We start from the raw sequence: 20,763 nt of genomic DNA, 5'->3' as shown, positions 1-20,763 counted from the left end.
GTTTCCTATAACTTTGGACTGACTGTAAAGTACTATGGCAGCACACCTCATTTTAAATGCAGTGGTTTCCTTTTAATTTCCCTTTAATGTACTTCGGTGAATTACTGTTCCCAAGTGGTAAAGTGAGATTTCCATCCCCTTTACATTTTATATATGACATTCATAGTGTTTAACCTGTTCCCTTTCCCCGGTACCCTCCACAGCTCCTGCGCTAGCCTCCAATACTAGTTGACAGGGCCTGTTAAAAATTAGGGATTTTAGCAGTAAAACAATCACTAAAATCTGCATATCCACACTACTTTACTAGCAGAAAGCATGTAAAGCCTCATATTATGAGCAGTTAAAGAAAAATGTCACGAATCTGCACACAAACATTTTGCAGTGCATACAAGACTGTTTGCAACATTCACCGCCGCCCAACCCCAATATTGTTTGGTAGGATTACACAAGTGCTCACTGAAAACAATTTTGTGTAGCAGATAGTTACCATATCATGTGTTAAGGTCTATGCCCTATCAAACTCTGAAAACTTAAAAAGGATGTAGATGTGTGAAAAGCATTGTAGCTGTCAAGAGTATCTATTGCCATAATAGTATGTATAAGTAATGCCAGGCATATTCCATACACATAATACCTTGCAGGCCAGGTAAATGATACGGCAGTTGTTCTCCTCCTATAGGGTAATATTAGCAATGCTGAAGTAGGAAAGGTTGAGCATTACATTTGCCTACCGAAAATCCTCAAAGGGCAAATATTTGAGACTTGTAATGCGTTCACTTATAAGAGTACCAATTCAAAATTCCTGTGTGACAAATGTGCAAAGATTAATAAGCATAGGATGAGGTCGCACATTCAAGAAGCCTGCTGTTACGGTTGTTGTCTAAAGGAAGAGAGGTGTTAGGGTTTGTGTCTGAAGGAAGAGAGGTGTTAGGATGGATATCCTCATTCCTGTTAGCCTGTTTAGTCATCTGCCTGTATGTATGCTGAGTGTTTGATGTATGAGGTCATGATTGGCATGTTTGGGTATGACCGAGTGGAACGCTGTGTGTTGAGGTTCCACCCAGGTCAGTTGACAATGATGTAGCCTGGGTGGTGGGAGCCAGTGGGCTTCCCTCTGATCCTGTAAGTGAACTTCTCATCTCCTGATGTTAACTGATTAAATCATCTTGAAGATCTCGCCTGGCATCCAATGTATCCTTTTGACTGGTTGACCCCACTTAAGGTCACAACACCTGCTTAATTACAGTCGCCATCTGATATTTGCTGCTCATAGTAAGGTTGCATAGCGTGGGTTACCCTCTTGGTAAGGAACCTTTGAATAACAGGAATTCTTGAACATCATTCTTGAATGCTTGAACATTATTCATATACCAACAAACCTAAAACGTGGACGTAGGTACAAGTCTGAGACCCTTTTGAAAAGCCAGGTTAGGGAGATTCCAGGTTGTTCGGTAGTAGAAAATTGTGGCCTGGGGCAGAGATCAGTCATACGGTATAAGTGTGCTGGAGTCAAGAATAGGACTCATGGGTGGGGAGGGAAGGTTATTTGGTTAAAGTGGGCAGACATGTGTGAGTTAGATCTTCTGTTCATGGAGCTAGATTATCATACTCTTTTTTTTTAACCTCTTGAGCATATATTCTGTTCTTAGGGGTTTAAGTTTTTAAGGTCATGCTTGCACAAGGTGTTAAAGCAAATAGGGTAGACCAGGATGTCTTGGCCGTTTTCTGGTTTTTGGGGCCAAACTGATGGGTTGTTGAAGCCAGCTCATGGTCTCCCCCCGTTATTGCTTTTGTAGGCATTCTTTTGGCCATACTGACTGGATGCTTCTGTCTGGGGAAATTTCTGGTTTGGTGTTTTGGCTGCTAGGTGTTCGTCCTGAGTCTTCCCCGTCCTGCTACTGGTGATCCTCATCTACTGGTACCAAGCCTTCAACCCTAGGACTGATTTCAGGTAATATTGCCACATTTGTCCAACAGCATCTGCAGTCTTAGTTTTTTTTTTTGTTAGCATCATTTGCCTGGAAGGGTGTTTCGACCTCAATACACCACCAAATCTGCTTGTCGGGACGTCTTCGATCCCCACCACCATTGCCCTGATGCAGGGTCCATTTTTGATGATGTGCTGTCAACGTTTGCCTGCTGAGCTACAGGAGTATGCCAGAAACAGGTTCCTCTGTTTTCCTGGAGCCATCTTTGTCTCGGAGTCCACTTCTAGGAAGTGGGTCCGACTCCTGTGAAGGGCGAGTGTTCTTTTGGGCCACCAGAGTCATTAATGAGTGAGAATGCAAGTTCTTGGGTTATCAGATCCTTCACTTCGCCCTTTAAAAAGAAGCAGTTACAGGGCCGTTGCCCGCAGCGCCATCAATGCAGACGCTCTGCTAATGGCCTCTGCATGAAGCCCAGGCTATAAGTAAGATTTAGCCGCTTCTCGCTTCTGCCCATCTGGCAGCGACTAAGCAGGTAAACAGGGGATGTTTTGAGGGACAGCTAAAGTGACGTAGAGACCGAGACCTCACTTGTGTGTTGAGAAATGCTGGAGCTGCGTCAGCCATCCAGAAATAGCGCTGATGCACACCTAAGAGACTCCAACTACTCACAGACACGCTGGATGTTAATTAAGTGTGCGATTCGGGACTGGCACGGCTCCGCTCGCTGTGAGCAGAGCGCCCGCTCCTCCTCGTTCCCTCTTCGCGCTCCTCTTCCAGAATGCACCGGAGTTCGGGGAATCCCTCTGGAGGGAAGACAGCAGGGCCAGAGCCCAGATTCCTTGGGGTAAGCACCCGTTCCCCCCTCAAAGCAGCCAGCTACTAAGTGGAACATCGCGCTATCACAGTAGGGGGCCTTTAATAAAGGAAACTATCCCACTTTAAATGTGAGGACGTGGTGTGCCGGAGGGAGAGTCTGGTCAGCATGCTGGTGGGTGGAATGGGGACTCTACTCCCCAACCCAAATCCCTCCCCTCCATAGCTGGCCCTGTTTCTTGCATGCCGGGGAGGCTCCATGGGGGCTTAGCCGACAAAAGCACGTTCTCCTGCTGGAGGATCCTCATTCAGCCTCCATCACAACTACCTTAGTTCCTACAACCATCAGGACCCCAGTTCACTCTGTGGCAACTGGGCTGACTGGAAATTGGGTGGGCAGAATATACTGATCAGATTTAACACCAGTCAGGCAGGGGTCCCTTCTGTGACATGAGACACCATGTCCAAGCAATCTAAATCTAAAAAATAATTTGGATATATCCACAATGCTATTACCATCAGATAAAGGGAAGAAAGCAGACCTGACGAAATCTCCACCTCAAACCCAAGAGCGTCCTACTGGTCAGCTGGCCACGAAGGAGGATTTTCAATCCTTCATGCTAGACATCAAATCAGAGTTCCCGAGCTGCATGTCTGAAATATCCACTAAACTAGAGCGGTTGATCAGAAAGTTGTGGAGGTGGAGCAAAGAGTGGGGGAATCTGAGGACCACGTCCTAGATCGCTCAACCACACTGACAGACATACAGCAAAAGATCAGAATTTTAGAGAGATGGAGTGATATGCTAGAATATAAGCAGGAAGTCATGGCGAATGGGTCCCAAAGGAACAACTTGCGCATCAGATAAGTGCCCATGTCGTTCCCGGGGCAGGCCATGAATGAATATGTGGGTGAAGCTCCCCTGCCATATCTCGACATATCGATGCTCCTACTTGATCTCCCCCATAGATGGGGCACTCGCAGAGGTTGAATTCCAGTTCCTCCTCTCGATGTCATCACCCGAATCCATTTCTTTACTTCCAAGCAAGAAATACTGGCAGCAGGTCGTACCCGGGATGAACAGACGTTCCAGGACTCTGCTCTACAGATCATTCAAGACCTAGCAACTGTCGCAATCCAAAAACAAAGAGCTCGCCAGCACTGACTTTATTTTTGCGGAATCAGATCAAATACTGATGGTTATTCCCCACCTCTTTACAGTTTACGTTCAAGGGAACTTTCCGCACCATTTCCAGCCTGGAGGATGCAGAGGGGATTTTGGGATCCTACTCACCAAACAAAGAGGCAGGGTCCTTACTTGGCTACGTTGAAGGTGAAAGCAATAATCCACAGATGCAGAGATCCACCTGGTTGAGAGTCCATAAGGGGTGTAATACAGGAAAACCCCCATTACAGACCCGATTCTCCACATGGAGCTGCCCGGCATAGGGGGAAAATTAGCAAGAAACACTGAAGAAGCGTCAAGCAACACTGAGGTAACAATGGGCTACATGCGGCTCATGACCGGACACGCGATGGTCGTTGGGGCGATCAGCCCTATATTTGAGTTCTTTTTTGTGGTTCTATTGTTTTTGTTGGTTTGTTCAGTTAAAACCTTGGTTGGAACATGGCCCCGGATACATTCTAACTCAGGATGGCGATTGTGTCTCATCTAAGGAACAAGTTACTTGGGCATGGGCCTGGCATGGACTCACATGCTCAAGAATATTCCCCGTCAGGCTGGGAATCCTCGGTAAAAGAAAAAATCAGTTTCATTTCTGAACAGTCTTTCTCCTAATAACCAATCACTGGTCTCTGGCCCATACTGCCCCCAGCCAATGACTGCCCTCTGTTAGGGAGAATTCTCTGTTTAGGCTGAATTTCCCTACCTAGTGAGTCCCCCAGCAGCTTTGCTGGATTTCTGGGGTTTCTTTTTTTCTCCTGCCAAGAGTGAGACTCTTTTACCCTCACTCTTGGACATGTTGAAGTGTGTTTTCTTGGTTAAACCTTGTGTTGAATGGGCTATGGGGTCTTTTACTCCATAGGGCCTCATGTATTTTTGTGATGTGGGTTACACAGCACCCTCTGTGCCGTGACCCAGGGGTGTCCTAGGGACTCCCCAACATAGACTCCATACCCTGGGACTGACTACTGTCTCCCAGGGCATGTAAAGTCACCAAAGACTTTGCTAGTCTTGAATCCTGAACAGAACCAGTACAAACCATCATATTGTGGACGTACTGGCTGGGGCAATTCGATTGCCCCAGGGTCTGTTAGTCGAGGGGGCACGTCTCCGTCCCCCCTGATCGAGTTTTGGCTGGTGGCAGTGGAAACTACTTTTTATATTCGACCGCGAATATTTCCCTATGGGATTTCCCATTGTTTTAGGCTAACACATTTAATTATTTATTTACGGTAGCCTTAAACATACCGCCGGTTTATATATTTATTATTATAACTCCGGTTGGGACTTTTTGCCAAAACTTGATTCTAAAATGGCGTTGGCGTTCGCCTCTGTAACTCTGACCCAAAGTGGAGCCCTTTGTTCCACTTTTGGCGGGCTTCTCCACAGAAGCCCTCCAAAGTGGTGCCACACTGTCTGGGGTACTTAGGAGGGGTGGAGGGGGATTTAGGCACCCTGGACTGAGTTACCTTGGTAACTCAAGTCACACTCCGTCCTGATAGGCCCAAGTGGTGAGCCGGCCGGCTCACCACTTAGCATGTTTGAGTGACAGCTAGGCTGGGTGAATGGGGGTTTGCTGCATAACAGCAGGGCTTTGGGGACTGGAACTTCAGAAGTCGCCACAGGACCAAGAATCCGACGAGGGAAGAACTGAGCCGACCTGCTTCGACGACACCACCCGGTGGAGCCCTGCTGAACCGTCTCACCACTTTTCCCGACGACCGAGGAGAACTCTTAACGGAGTGGCTCCTTCCCTTGACTGGTGGGGACAACCAGTTTTCGCCTTCTTTTCGCTTCTCGAGGTATCTCGTGGCCGCCTTGCCAGTGCCAAGCACCCCGGCAACCGGAACCCCACCACTTTTACCCCAATCACGAAAGTCGGTACAACCCTTTAACCGGAGGACTCCGCGGCTGGTTTCTTCCCGGGCAGTGCAACGACCTTCTTCTTCTGCTCTTCAGCGAGAACTTCTTCTCCCCTGACCGACGTCGAGCCTTGCTGCCACTGCCTGGAACAACTGCCACCGCTGGAGGATCCTTTCCGCTTAAGGTACCGTGTTCCGCCTGGCTTCCCTTGCCACCGACTGTACGGGGTAGATTTAGCCCCCGGCTTCGAACCTGGGAGTGCCTGGAACACCCTGGCTAAACTTTCTAAGCCACTCTAAACTCTTTCTAACTCTTTGCAAAACTTTGAATCCCTAATAACAGTGTGATCTTGGGCACATTTTCGCTCCGGCTACTCTAAGAGTGGGCCCTGCCTAGTGACTTTTGCTCACCTGTGACTTTGTGCTTCTTTGAGCCTATTGCAAGTGTTCTGGACCTTAGAGTGGTGTGTTTAACCCATTTCTGTTTCTTTTTTATCCCTTTCTTGAACCTACTAGAGTGTCATCTAACGTTAAGCACTCACCTCTGTCCGAATTATGTGGTGTTAACCTAGAGTTGTCTAGATAGGAGTAAGGGTTGAAACTGCTTTCATTATAACTGTGTTTGAAGTGTTTTTACTATATTTTTTCTAGAGTAATTTCAACTTATGTGTGTTTAATAAATAACTATATACTTTTGAAACCAAGCTCTGGTCAGTGTTTGCTTGTGCTATTGTGTCTGAGTACATATTGTGTATACTTTGCATACTGCCTAACTCTTCTTGAGGGAAGTCTGACTGCTCAGCCACAGCTACCAGGTAAATCTGGGTGGTGCAGACTGCTACCAAGTGGGTTTACTGCTATACCTGTAGTCTTAAATCTTTTGCAGTGTTCCCCAAGGGAACTGCACAGGTTTCTGCCTAACACTGGTGTACAGCGGTGGGATTTGTATTGAGTATACATTTTATTGTACTTTAGATACCTTAGTGCAACTAACCACAAAGCTTAGCACTGTAAAAGTAATCCTCTAACATGTCAGTTATGGAAAGCTATAGTCAAGAGTCCCTTGCAGCCAAAACTGCTGATTGTTTAAGAGTGCTCTGTAAACATAAGGATCTCCTGACCAAGGGCAAGAAAATGGAGCTGATTGAAAGATTGTTGGCTAACCAAAGTCTGGGTGATGGTTCAGAGGAACCTACCACTCCAGCAACTGTAGATGACAGTATTGAAGTTAACATGGAGCAAAATGTTGATGATTCTGAGGAAGAGTCAGAAGAGGAGGGTGAGGCTGTTGTAACTGTCCCCCCTAGGCCTCTGCCTGCTCTACCTGCTGTACCTACTGGACCTTTACCAGGTCCCACATTTAGTCCTCAGTACTTTGAACTGGAGAAAATGAAGCTAGAATTGGAGTATAAGAAACTTAATGCTCAAACTGACAAAGAACTAAGGCTAAGGGAAATGGAGCTCAAGTATGACTTAGAAATGAAGAAATTATCTGTTGAGAATGTTTCTCTCTCTGGCTCCTCTAGAAGTTCCAGTCCTAAAAGACCCCGGATGCCTAAAGAATTGATTGGTATGTATGAGCCTAAGTTGGATGTGTTGGATTGGTTGTCTCTGTTTGAATATAATCATGGGCTCCAGAACATCACAGGAAATGACTTACTCACCTGGTTGTTCTCTAGGCTTCCCCCTGTTGCAACTGATGTGGTAATGGAGATGGGGGAGGAGGATAGGAAGGACTATGAATGTGTGAAACTAGCTTTGATAGCTAGGTTTGGGAAGACCCCTTCCCAGTATCTTAAGAGGTTTAGGAACCTCAAAAAGCATGATGGTACCCCTTGGGCTACCTGGGTGAGTGAATGTTTGAAAAACTTAGAGGGATGGATTAAGGGTTACAAGGTGAACACTTATGAAGGTATGAAGAATTTGTTTATGTTGGAGACTATTTATGATGCCTGCTCTCCTGAGCTCAGACAACACTTGGCTGATTCCAGGGAATTGGATTCCCGGAAACTAGCTAAGGCTGCTGACTTGTGGGTTGCCAACAGGGCCACTCACAAGGATTCTGGGGTAACTCAGAAGAAGGATGGGGAGAAACAGTCTAAAAAGGACTCCAAAGAGAATTCTAATACTACAAATTCCAAAGAGGGCCCCAAACAAAACTATAAGGGTAAGCCACAAGGGAAACCAAATCAGGCTAGTGTACCTTCTGGTCCCAGACCAGAAGGAGGTCAGAACAAGCCTCCATTCCAGCGAGCCTTTGGCTCATGCTTTGTTTGTAAGGCTACTGACCATGTGAAAGGAGATCCCAAATGTAAGGGCAAACCTTCAGGGGTCCAGCTTGCCTCCTTAGCCTTCGCTCCAGAAGAGGAAGTACATATGGCAAGTGGAAACTTTCTATTACTAGCTGATGAACCCACTGGAGTCTCAGCTAGTGTTTCTTTAGTCTCTCTGGGGTTGTGGGAACAACAGAATTTAGATGTCTATAACTCTATCCCAGATAATACTAAAGAGTATTATAAGGACAGTGTCCAGGTGAATGGTCAGGAGACTCCTGCCATTAGGGACACTGGAGCCAGCATAACTGTGGTGGATGAATCATTTTTCAAGGCAGAGGATGTTGCTAAGGCACCCAAATGCCTCACCAAGTTAGCTGGTGGGCCTGTGCAGATGTGTCCCCAGTTACCAGTTCTCATCCAATGTGATATGGCTGTAAAAATACCTGTCAGTGTACAATGTGAAGTGCCAGGTAGGGTTCTGTTGGGTAATGACCTCAAAGCTCTTGGAGTTGTATCTCATACCCCAGACCCCCTAACAAAAGGTTACAGGAACTCACAAAACCTGCAAGGGAGAAAACCCTGAGAGGGTTATCTCAGGAGATGATGACAGAAATCACTCCTCTCCCACTGGAGCAACTTACTGCAGTAACTACCAGATCAGGAGCAAAGGGGCAACCCAAGACTCCTAGGAAAAAGCCAGCAGCAAGCACTCCAGTGCTTCCAACAAGGACTTCCCCTAGGTTGTCCAAAGTTACACCTGGAACTCCACCTCCAGCTGAGGCTGAGAGGGAGGTACAACCCTGTGTGGTTGAGCTAGACTCTGAGGAAGAGCTAGAAGGAGGCCCCAACCTTATTGGAGATTTGGACCCTGAGGACCATCCTGAGCTGCAGTCTTTACTGGCAGAAGGTGGGCCTAGCAGGGCGGCTTTTCGTAAGGGGCAAAGAGAATGTCCAACTCTGGAAGGTCTCCGCCACCAGGCAGCTTCTCAAGCTGATGGGCAAGAGCCTGGGAAGTATAGGTTGCACTGGGAAGATGGCCTCTTCTACAGTGAACCCACTGAGTCTGAACCTGGAGACTACAAACGCCTTGTAGTCCCACAAGAGAACAGACAACAGTTCTTACAACTAGCCCATGAGATACCTTTGGCTGGTCACTTGAGTTTCAAGAAGACCAAGGAAAGGCTCTCACTCTACTTTTATTGGCCAAAGATGGGGGCTGAAGTAGATAGATATTGTAAGAGCTGCCATACCTGCCAGACTTCTGGTAAGGTTGGTTCCAAGAATGTGGCACCTTTAGTGCCTCTCCCAGTTGTGGGAGTCCCATTTGAGAGGGTAGGGATTGACATTGTTGGTCCCCTTGATCCTCCAACCTCCTCAGGCAACAGGTTTATCCTTGTTGTAGTAGACCATGCTACTAGGTACCCTGAGGCAATTCCTATGAGGACTGTTACAGCTCCGGCTGTGGCTAAGGCCCTCCTTGGTATTTTTACCAGGGTTGGGTTTCCTAAGGAGGTAATCTCTGACAGGGGGTCAAACTTTATGTCCCACTACATGAAAGCCATGTGGAAAACCTGTGGAGTTACCTACAAGTTCTCAACCGCATACCACCCTCAGACAAACGGGTTGGTTGAAAGGTTTAACAGAACCATGAAGAGCATGATAGGTGCTTTAGAAGAACCCCTTAAGAAAAAGTGGGACCTTCTACTGCCATGCCTTCTCTTTGCTTATAGAGAAGTCCCTCAGGAGGGAGTAGGTTATTCTCCCTTTGAGCTTCTCTATGGCCATCCAGTCAGAGGTCCATTGGCCCTGATTAAGGAGGGATTGGAAGGTGCTCCTCCCCTCAAGCCAGTCAGAGTGACTGACTATGTGATAGGTCTCCGGAGGAGAATGTCACACATGATGGCAGAAGCAAGTGACAACTTGAAAGCTGGCCAAGCTCTGGTCAAACATTGGCACGACCAGAAGGCTAACATGGTTGAGTTTACCCAAGACCAGCTAGTTCTAGTTATGCTCCCAACAAGGCAGAGGGCCTTGCAAGACAAATGGATGGGACCCTTCAAGATTGTGGGAAAACTTGGAGAGGTCAACTATCTGGTGGATCTGGGCAGACCCAGGGAAGCTCCTAGAGTCTTCCACACCAACCGACTAAAAGCATACATCTCCAGACCTGATGTAGGAGCCTTGCTCCTAGCTTCAGCTGCAGAGGAGGAAGAGAGTGAATCTCTCCCTGATCTCCTCAGAGGTGTGCCTTTAGATGAAAAAGTTGAAGGAGTCAACCTCTCTTCAGACCTGACACCTGAGCAACAAGAGGAGTGCAAATCTATGTTAAATCAGTTTGCCTCCCTGTTCTCACTGTCACCAGGCTTGACCCCTTGGGGCCAGCATGAGATACTCACTGGTGACTGTCTGCCAGTCAAAAGCAGAGGATACAGAATGTCAGAACATATCAGAGCCCACATCAAAGGAGAGGTCAAGAAGATGCTTGATCTCGGGGTAATAGAGCCCTCTACTAGTCCATGGTCTAGCCCAGTTGTGTTAGTACCAAAGGCAGGATCCAAAGACTTGAGATTCTGTGTGGACTATAGAGCTCTAAATGCAGTCACCAAGACTGATGCCCACCCTTTGCCCAGGACAGATGAGTTGGTGGATAAACTTGGTGCAGCCAAGTACCTCAGCACATTTGACCTGACGTCAGGCTATTGGCAAATAGCCCTGACAGACCATGCCAAGGAGAAAACTGCATTTTCAACCCCAGTTGGCTTGTACCAGTTTAAGGTCATGCCTTTTGGACTAAAAAATGCACCTGCCACATTCCAAAGGATGGTGAACCAAGTTCTGGCTGGGATGGAAGATTTCTGCATGGCATACTTGGATGACATTGCAGTCTTCAGCCACTCCTGGGAAGAACATGTGAACCACCTAGGACATGTGTTGCAGGCTCTGGAACAGGCCCATTTGACAATCAAAGCCAGTAAGTGCCAGATTGGTCAAAGTAAAGTGGTCTACCTTGGACATGAGGTAGGAGGTGGAGAAATAAGGCCTTTGCCCAGCAAGATTGAAGCTGTGCAAAATTGGACAACACCAACTACTCAAACCCAAGTGAGAGCTTTTCTAGGCCTCACTGGATATTACAGGAATTTCATTGAGAACTATGGGACCATAGCTTCTCCACTGAATGTAATCTCCTCTCCCAAATTCCCTAAAAAGGTAAAATGGAATGAGGAGTGCAATCAGGCCTTTGAAAAACTGAAGAGAGCTCTTTGCCAAGCTCCAGTATTGAGAGCTCCTGACTACCACCAACCTTTCATTGTACAAACTGATGCTTCCAATGTAGGTATAGGTGCAGTTCTAAGCCAACTGGATGAGAAGGGTAGGGAGCACCCCATTTGCTTCATCAGTAGAAAACTGAAGGATACTGAGACAAGGTGGGCAACTATCGAAAGAGAATTCTTTGCTATTGTGTGGGCACTGAAGAAGTTTAGGCCATACTTGTATGGTTCTACTTTTGTTATTCAGACTGACCACCAACCCTTGAGATGGTTAATGCAAATGAAAGGGGAAAATCCAAAACTATTGAGATGGTCAATCTGCCTGCAAGGGTTTGATTTCACCATTGAGCACAGGTCAGGGTGTCACCATCAAAATGCTGATGGACTCTCTAGGATGTATATCATCGACTAGAGGTATGAGGTTCATCCAGGAGTGGATTAAATCCTCCTGTCCCTTAGTCTGGGGGGGGCGAGTGTTAGGGAGAATTCTCTGTTTAGGCTGAATTTCCCTACCTAGTGAGTCCCCCAGCAGCTTTGCTGGATTTCTGGGGTTTCTTTTTTTCTCCTGCCAAGAGTGAGACTCTTTTACCCTCACTCTTGGACATGTTGAAGTGTGTTTTCTTGGTTAAACCTTGTGTTGAATGGGCTATGGGGTCTTTTACTCCATAGGGCCTCATGTATTTTTGTGATGTGGGTTACACAGCACCCTCTGTGCCGTGACCCAGGGGTGTCCTAGGGACTCCCCAACATAGACTCCATACCCTGGGACTGACTACTGTCTCCCAGGGCATGTAAAGTCACCAAAGACTTTGCTAGTCTTGAATCCTGAACAGAACCAGTACAAACCATCATATTGTGGACGTACTGGCTGGGGCAATTCGATTGCCCCAGGGTCTGTTAGTCGAGGGGGCACGTCTCCGTCCCCCCTGATCGAGTTTTGGCTGGTGGCAGTGGAAACTACTTTTTATATTCGACCGCGAATATTTCCCTATGGGATTTCCCATTGTTTTAGGCTAACACATTTAATTATTTATTTACGGTAGCCTTAAACATACCGCCGGTTTATATATTTATTATTATAACTCCGGTTGGGACTTTTTGCCAAAACTTGATTCTAAAATGGCGTTGGCGTTCGCCTCTGTAACTCTGACCCAAAGTGGAGCCCTTTGTTCCACTTTTGGCGGGCTTCTCCACAGAAGCCCTCCAAAGTGGTGCCACACTGTCTGGGGTACTTAGGAGGGGTGGAGGGGGATTTAGGCACCCTGGACTGAGTTACCTTGGTAACTCAAGTCACACTCCGTCCTGATTGGCCCAAGTGGTGAGCCGGCCGGCTCACCACTTAGCATGTTTGAGTGACAGCTAGGCTGGGTGAATGGGGGTTTGCTGCATAAAAGCAGGGCTTTGGGGACTGGAACTTCAGAAGTCGCCACAGGACCAAGAATCCGACGAGGGAAGAACTGAGCCGACCTGCTTCGACGACACCACCCGGTGGAGCCCTGCTGAACCGTCTCACCACTTTTCCCTACGACCGAGGAGAACTCTTAACGGAGTGGCTCCTTCCCTTGACTGGTGGGGACAACCAGTTTTCGCCTTCTTTTCGCTTCTCGAGGTATCTCGTGGCCGCCTTGCCAGTGCCAAGCACCCCGGCAACCGGAACCCCACCACTTTTACCCCAATCACGAAAGTCGGTACAACCCTTTAACCGGAGGACTCCGCGGCTGGTTTCTTCCCGGGCAGTGCAACGACCTTCTTCTTCTGCTCTTCAGCGAGAACTTCTTCTCCCCTGACCGACGTCGAGCCTTGCTGCCACTGCCTGGAACAACTGCCACCGCTGGAGGATCCTTTCCGCTTAAGGTACCGTGTTCCGCCTGGCTTCCCTTGCCACCGACTGTACGGGGTAGATTTAGCCCCCGGCTTCGAACCTGGGAGTGCCTGGAACACCCTGGCTAAACTTTCTAAGCCACTCTAAACTCTTTCTAACTCTTTGCAAAACTTTGAATCCCTAATAACAGTGTGATCTTGGGCACATTTTCGCTCCGGCTACTCTAAGAGTGGGCCCTGCCTAGTGACTTTTGCTCACCTGTGACTTTGTGCTTCTTTGAGCCTATTGCAAGTGTTCTGGACCTTAGAGTGGTGTGTTTAACCCATTTCTGTTTCTTTTTTATCCCTTTCTTGAACCTACTAGAGTGTCATCTAACGTTAAGCACTCACCTCTGTCCGAATTATGTGGTGTTAACCTAGAGTTGTCTAGATAGGAGTAAGGGTTGAAACTGCTTTCATTATAACTGTGTTTGAAGTGTTTTTACTATATTTTTTCTAGAGTAATTTCAACTTATGTGTGTTTAATAAATAACTATATACTTTTGAAACCAAGCTCTGGTCAGTGTTTGCTTGTGCTATTGTGTCTGAGTACATATTGTGTATACTTTGCATACTGCCTAACTCTTCTTGAGGGAAGTCTGACTGCTCAGCCACAGCTACCAGGTAAATCTGGGTGGTGCAGACTGCTACCAAGTGGGTTTACTGCTATACCTGTAGTCTTAAATCTTTTGCAGTGTTCCCCAAGGGAACTGCACAGGTTTCTGCCTAACACCCTCTACCTAAGCCCCTCCCCAGGCAGCCATCTTCAGTAAAGGCAGTAAGACCAAGAGAAGAGGGGTAGGCGGGAGGGTTTGCATGTGAATCCATGCCAGAACAGTTGCAGGTAAGTAACTTGTTCCTGCTCGAGCAAGGGGTCTGGAATGGAGCTCAACATTAAGCATTTCAACAGCTCAACATTAAGCATTTCAACAGCTCAACATTAAACATCTCTTACCTCCTCACCGGGCTCACCTTCAAGCGAACAGGTTGCGCAGCACTGCCTGGCCGACTCTGGACTCCTCCCTGAAATCCCGGTCGATGCAGTAGAATTTCGTGAAGGTGTGCGTCGACGTCCACGTAGCAGCGCTGCAGATGTCCAGCAGGGGCACACCAGACAGGAACGCCGTAGTAGCAGCTATCGCTCTAGTCGAATGGGCTCTCGGACGGCCGGGCAACGGTCGGTTTGCCAACCGGTGACGATGCATGATGCAGCCGAAGAGCCATCTGGAAACGGAAGCCTTGGAGAGGGCCTTCCCTTGGTTCACAGTGCCAAAGTTCACAAACAGCTGTGATGTCTTCCGAAAACTCTTTGTGCAGTCCACATAGAACTTCAGAACTCTAGCTCCATCCAACGAGTGCAAAGCCCTCTCAACCGGCGAGGAAGGCGACAGGAAGAAAACATGTAACACCAAGGGCTCATTGAGATGGAAGTCAGACGACACCTTGGGCATGAAGGAGGGGTGCGTCCTCATCATTACCCTTGTCTCGTGGAATGTCAGATATGGAGGTTTACAGGAGAGGGCCTGATCTCTCCCACTCGTCGTGCGGAGGTGATGGCCACAAGAAACGCTGTCTTCCACGATAGGAACTTAAGCGGCACCGAATGCAAAGGCTCGAATGGAGGGCCCATGAGCCTGGTCAGCACCACATTGAGCTCCCACGCCGGGGCCGGATCCTTCACCGGCGGGAACTAGCGGAACAGTCCTTTCATGAACTCCTTCATCAGGCGGTGTGACCACGGCAACGACCGCCCCGGAGTTCTGGTGTAGCAGGAGATAGGCGCCAGATGAATTTTTATGGATGCATGTGCCAGACTTGCCTTGGCCAGCGACAGCAAGTACGGCAGCACTTGGGGGGCCGTAATCCATAGATGGTTGATCTTCTGTGCAAAGCACCAGACAGAGAACCTCTTCCATTTATGTCCATAGCACTTAAGAGGCGAGAAAGCCCTTGCCTTGGCAAGTACCTCCTTGCAGTCCGCCAGGATATCGTAGCCTCCAAACTCTAGTGCTGCAGAAGCCAGGCCTGCAGGTTAAGTGACCCTGTATCGTGGTGCAGGATCGCACCTCCTTCCCTGGCGAGAAGAAATGCGTCAGTCGGAAGCTTGACTGGAGGGGACACTGACATGTTAAGAAGGTCCGGGTATCATATCTGCCTCGGCCATGCCGGTGCAACGAGGATCATCCTGCACCGGGACCGTCTGAGATGACTGATGAGTCGCAGAAGCAACGGCAGGAATGCATGGAGGAACAGACCGTCCCAGGGGAAGGAGAATGCATTGCCCATGCTCCCCGGTTGGGGAAACCTGCATAAGAACCTCCGGCGCTTGGTGTTTGCGGCCGCAAACACATCTATCTGGGGATAGCCCCATCGTCGGAATAGTAGATCCACTTGATCCTGCTGGAGCTCCCACTCATAGCGCAAGCGTAACTCCCTGCTGAGTGAGTCGGCAACAGTATTCTTTATTCCTGCCAGGTGGAAGGGTACCAGGAACATCCCCTGGGCGACGGCCCAGAGCCACAGGTCCTGCGCTCCTTTGGATAGAGCTGGTGATCTGGTGCCCCCCTGCTTCCGGATTTAGAACATCGTGGTGGTGTTGTAGGTGAAGACCCGTACCACTTTGCCCTTGAGGGACGGGAGGAAGGACCCGAAGGCCCAGAACACGGACAGGAGCTCCAGGATGTTGATGTGTAGAGACCTCTCCTCCGGAAGCCAAAGGCCTCTTGCGTGAATATCTCTGGTGTGCGCACCCCATCCATCCAGGGAGGCATCCGTCACCGTTTCCTGATGGGCTGGGGTCTGTAACTGAATGCCCGCCGCGAGGTGCGCGCGGGTGCCCCACCACCCGATTGCCTGCCGGAAAGTCTGGTTCAGGGCGATCTGGTCTTCGAAGCTTCCCACTTGTACCCACTGGACGTCGAAGAACTCCTGCAGCGGCTGCATCCGTAACCTGCACAGTCGCACGAGGTAGATGCATGACAACATCATGCCGAGCAGGGACTTCATGGACCTCACCCTGGCAACCTCCGTGGTCTACAGCTGTTGTACCTTGCCCAGGATGACCTTTATCCTCTCCTCTGACGGTGACGCCAGCCGTGTCACCGTGTTGAGTCTGGCTCCCAGGAATAGGGCGGCCTGCGATGGCGCCAAGCAGGACTTCGCAAAGTTTATCGAGAACCCCGAGTTCCGTGAGCAGGCTGACTGTCCTGGCAGTGTGGGCGACGGCGAGTTCTCTTGACTTCGCTCAGATGAGCCAATCGTCCAGATAGGGGTAGACTTGGATCCCCTGCAGGCGCAGCCGGGCCGCCACCGGCGCAGGCACTTTGTGAAGACCCTTGATGCCAACTTCAAACCTAAGGGCAGTTCCTTTAAACTGGTAGTGCCGCCCTTGGACCACAAAGCACAGAAACCTTCGATGTCTTTTGTGTATGGGGATGTGGAAGAAGCATCCTCCAAAGTCCAGCGACGACAGGAAGTCGCCTTCATACCGTTGTTCCTAGTACGTGCTGAAGTGTGACCATCCGGAACTTCGGGGATTTTATGAATTTGTTGAGGCGGCGGCGGCGGCGATCTAGAATGGGCTGCCAGCCGCTGGTCTTCTTTCGGACGAGGAAATACCGCAAGTATACTCCGGAGCCTCTTTGGGACGGGTTCTATCGCGCCCTTCTTCAGCATTGCTCGTACCTCCAGAAGCAGCTGTGGAACCTAGTTTTCCTTCCTGACCACTGGTGGAAAATGATGACACCGCTTTTGGAACTCCAGGGTGTGCCCATGGGCCAGGGCATCCAGCACCCAACTGTCGGTGGAGATGGACTTCCACAAGCTGAAGAAGTGCGCCAGTCAGCCTCCCACCGGGGGGGCCCCGACGTCACGGCCAGTTCAGTCTTGCTTACCACCTTGGACCCTTTGGCGACGACGGTGTCCACCAGCCTTTTTGCGACCTCTGTAGGCTTCCTCTGACGAAGAGCGGGCCGCCTGGCGAGACGACGAGGAGCTGTTGCCGAATCTTTTGGAGGCACCTTGAGACTTGCCTCCGGAGGTCCGAAAGGACGGCCGTCGCTGATGGAGACAGCCCAAGGCCCGGGCCGTCTCGGTGTCCGCCTTGATGACCTGCAGTGACTTGTCCACTGCCTTGCCAAACAGGTTGTTCCCGTCGAAGGGCATGTCCAGGACCCTGGTCTGCACGTCCTGACGTAAGTCGGTGGCCCTGAGCCAACCGCGCCAGCGAAGGCAAACGCCATTGCCCATCTTGCGAAAACCGGTGTCTGCGATGTCCATGGCCACCGTGATGGCGTGTTCCGACACCACCTCGTCCTTCTGCAGGATTTCAAGGGCTTACGCCCTCTTGTCGCCTGGGAGGAAGTCCAGGAGGGGAGCGATCTTAAACCACAGCTCCCTGTCATAGCGGGCCATGATCGTGAGGCCGTTGGCCGCCTTGATGGTGTCGCTGCCGACGAGATGACCCCGTTGTCCCATGGCGACCAGCTTCTTCCCCTCGCCGTCCGATGGAGAAGTGGAAGTTGATGCCCGCCCATGCCGATTTCTTCTTGGCCACCGCGGAGACCACCGAGTCCGGGGACAGCTGTGCCCGGAGTTACATATGCGCAGAGTCTGGGACCGGTACATCTTCTCGTACCAGTCCCTCTTCGCAGGGGACGTGGACGGGTTCTTCAGAAGGGACAGTCCTTCGTCCCAGTAACGAGACTAAGAGGACGGTCTTCCTCTTGGCCTCCCATCGTTGGTAGAGGAACCCCTCCTTCTGCTCTTCGGGGCATAGCTGGAAGAGCTCCGATGCCCTGACGATCATGGCGTGAAAAGAGCCAATTTTGTCGGGCGGGGAAGCCCGGGGAGGGGGTGATGGGAGATTTGTTCCGTCACCCCAGTCGTCCGTCCCCGTCATCGCTGCCTCCGTCTCATCCCTCGGTGGGGGGATGGAGGTGAAGGATGGAAAGGTGGGGGAGGATGGACTCGCCTCTGCTTGAGTGGAGGACTCGCCGACAGTCCAGGAGCCGCTGGATCATCTACCAGAGGAAAGGGTAGCCTCATCCTTATCTCGGTGCACAGGTTTTGCAGTGCCAGCAAAATGTCAGCTTGCCTGTCCGTCGGAGTTGGCAACGGTTACGACGGGAGCGAAGGCAGCGGCGTGGTGTCCGGTTCCTCATCGATCTGCCGTTCCTCGCGGCTCCACCCTCGCTCTCTACGTCCACCTCGTTGGGATCCTTCCCGCAGGCCCTCTCCTCGAACCTCTTGTCCAGGGTTGCCTTGACGATTGACAGCTCGTCCCCGGAAGAGGTCTGAGTCCGTTAGGGCTACTTCGCCCCCCCATTTCTCATCCCGGGGTTTCACAGGGGCCTTCGATAGGTTGGAAAGACGATTCCCTCCGGGATGGCAGGGAAACTCTGGGCCTAGAAGTCTTCTCCACTGGGGTCGCCTCTGCAGGCTTTGCCAGGGCCACCACGACTCCCTCAATCGAGGCCTTAGCCGGGTGAATCAGGGCCTTCACGACATTGGGCGCACATGAGGCCGTCACTGTGGGGGGGGGGGGGGTCACTGCCTCGCTCCCCCTTTGCTTTCTCCGTCTAGACCTGTCGGGGCTTCTCCCGAAGCTTACCCGGGTTGTCCGACTTCCTTTTCACTGAGCCGGAGCGTTGGCTTGTGGTTGACGGCGTCTGACATTGCAGACTCGCAGTGCTTTGCCTTCTGGTGGGCCCCCGTCGCCGGAGCGCCCTCAAAGGTCTTAGAAGACCGTTCAGACTTCTTCTCACCTGCTGCTGGGCTCTTCACCTCCAGCCAGTTAGCGGGTCATGTACGACGGTCCTTCCTGGTCCGGGTGGACATGTTCTTGCAGAACCCACAGTCTTCCTCCACGTGCGACTTGTCGGCGTGAAGGCAGTAGAGGCACCGGGAGTGTTCATCCTCCTTGAAGATGTTCTGTAGTCCACATCCTGGGCATATCCTAAACAACTTGGAACCAGTTGGCGTTGCGTCTCCTTTGTCCTGGGCCATGTCCACGCGGGGTAGGCCTCAAAGATCTTCTGGAATCCTCCAAGAAGACGAAAATTCACCCTTGAAGGTGTAGAAAATTCCAAAATGGGTCCCTGTTAATCGGAGGAAGAATCGGTGGAGCTTGAGGCTCGAATTGACTGAAAAATTAGAGAAACTCTGAAAAACGCAACACGCAGTAAAAGCTCGAGAGCTATAGCACGAGGACTCCCAACACTTGAACGTGCGGTAAAAATCGAAAGATGGATGCCTGGGGAGGGGCTTAGGTAGAGGGCACTCATTGGCTGGGGGCAGTATGACCCAGAGCTCAGCGATTGGTTGTTAGGAGAAAGACAGTTGAGATACGAAACTGAAACCCATTTTTACTTTTACACAGGATTCCCAGCCTGACTACAGGGAATATTCATGAGCATGTGAATCCATGCCAGACCCCATGCTGGAGAACCCCCACCCCTGCTATGGGTGAGGCCATCACCGGAGATTCCTCATTACCTCATCAGAACTTGGGTTTTGTGTCACTGAATGTGAAAGATTTGAACTCCGCAGTGAAACGAAAGTCTGTCTTGCATCGGCTGACAGATTTGGAGGGGTAAGTGATTTTTTTGCAGGAGACTTCCTTTGGACTATATTCGCCTACCGAGCAGAGACTTCCCTAAACAATTTCTGACCTCTAACGGCACTAAAGCAGGGGGAACCACAATCTTATTGGTGAAAGACGCGTTTGAGGAACTGGACACCATATGTCAACCAGGAGGCCAAAAGGTATGTTGTTGGGGCAGTTGTACTTTCTAATCTCGATTTATGCCCCTAATGAAGGACAGGTCCGATTTATCAGAGCTAGAGGTGACATTCCTTACCTTCCTGGAAGGTCGTTATAGGTGGGAAGACTTTTTAACGGGGTCTCGGACCTCATCAAGGATAAAACAAATGACTCAACTAAAGTCTTCAAGATCGCCTTGAGTATTCGAATATTCTCCATTTTTTCAAGTCCTTGGGGGTGGTGGACTCTTGGAGAGTTACATCCAGAAGAGCGAGACTTTACTTTGTTCTCTCATGTCCACCACTCCTCCTCACGTATAGATCTAATCTTAGTATTCCCCCCCTCACCCAACGTATGTCATTTATTGACAGGGTCTCTATTGCCCCCAGGATTCTTTCCGACCAGGCCCCGGTCCTCCTGCGGGTTAGAACCTGCCATTCAGGCCCCCTTTCTAGACCTCAATGGCGACTGTACCACCAAATCTTAAATGACATGGCCCTGAGGGATGGGGTAGCGAAAGCAATACAGGACTATTTCCGGGAGAATCCTACTGAGGTCACGTCCCCAGCAACGACATGGGAGGCCATGAAGGCAGATAAGCGGAAATAACAAACCTGAGCCCAACTAGACCAAGAAGTCTCAGAGATTGACGGAAGATATAAGAAAGGTTGGTCCCCTAAACGCCACCTATCCCTTCGTATTGCCCGAAACAAATTAGAGGCCCTTTATGCCGACGAGACAGCCCATTCCCTGTTAATGACGGAACAAGGTTATTATGCCAAAAAAGGGCAACCAATTCATAGCGAGGA

At 50.0% G+C, this 20,763-nt stretch overlaps 1 protein-coding gene across 3 annotated transcripts in view; it reads right to left on the bottom strand.

Annotated features, from left to right (window-relative positions):
* The window catches only part of NEURL4 (neuralized E3 ubiquitin protein ligase 4), a 1,090,504-nt gene that overhangs the window by 851,015 nt on the left and 218,726 nt on the right, over nt 1-20,763 (bottom strand). The window lies entirely within an intron of this gene.

The sequence above is a fragment of the Ambystoma mexicanum genome, chromosome 1p (genome assembly GCF_040938575.1).
Source record: "Ambystoma mexicanum isolate Mex_15411 chromosome 1p, UKY_AmexF1_1, whole genome shotgun sequence".
NCBI classification, from domain to species: Eukaryota; Metazoa; Chordata; class Amphibia; order Caudata; family Ambystomatidae; genus Ambystoma; species Ambystoma mexicanum.
The sequence above is the reverse complement of the archived record's forward strand: the minus strand, read 5'-3'. Positions and strand labels throughout refer to the sequence as shown.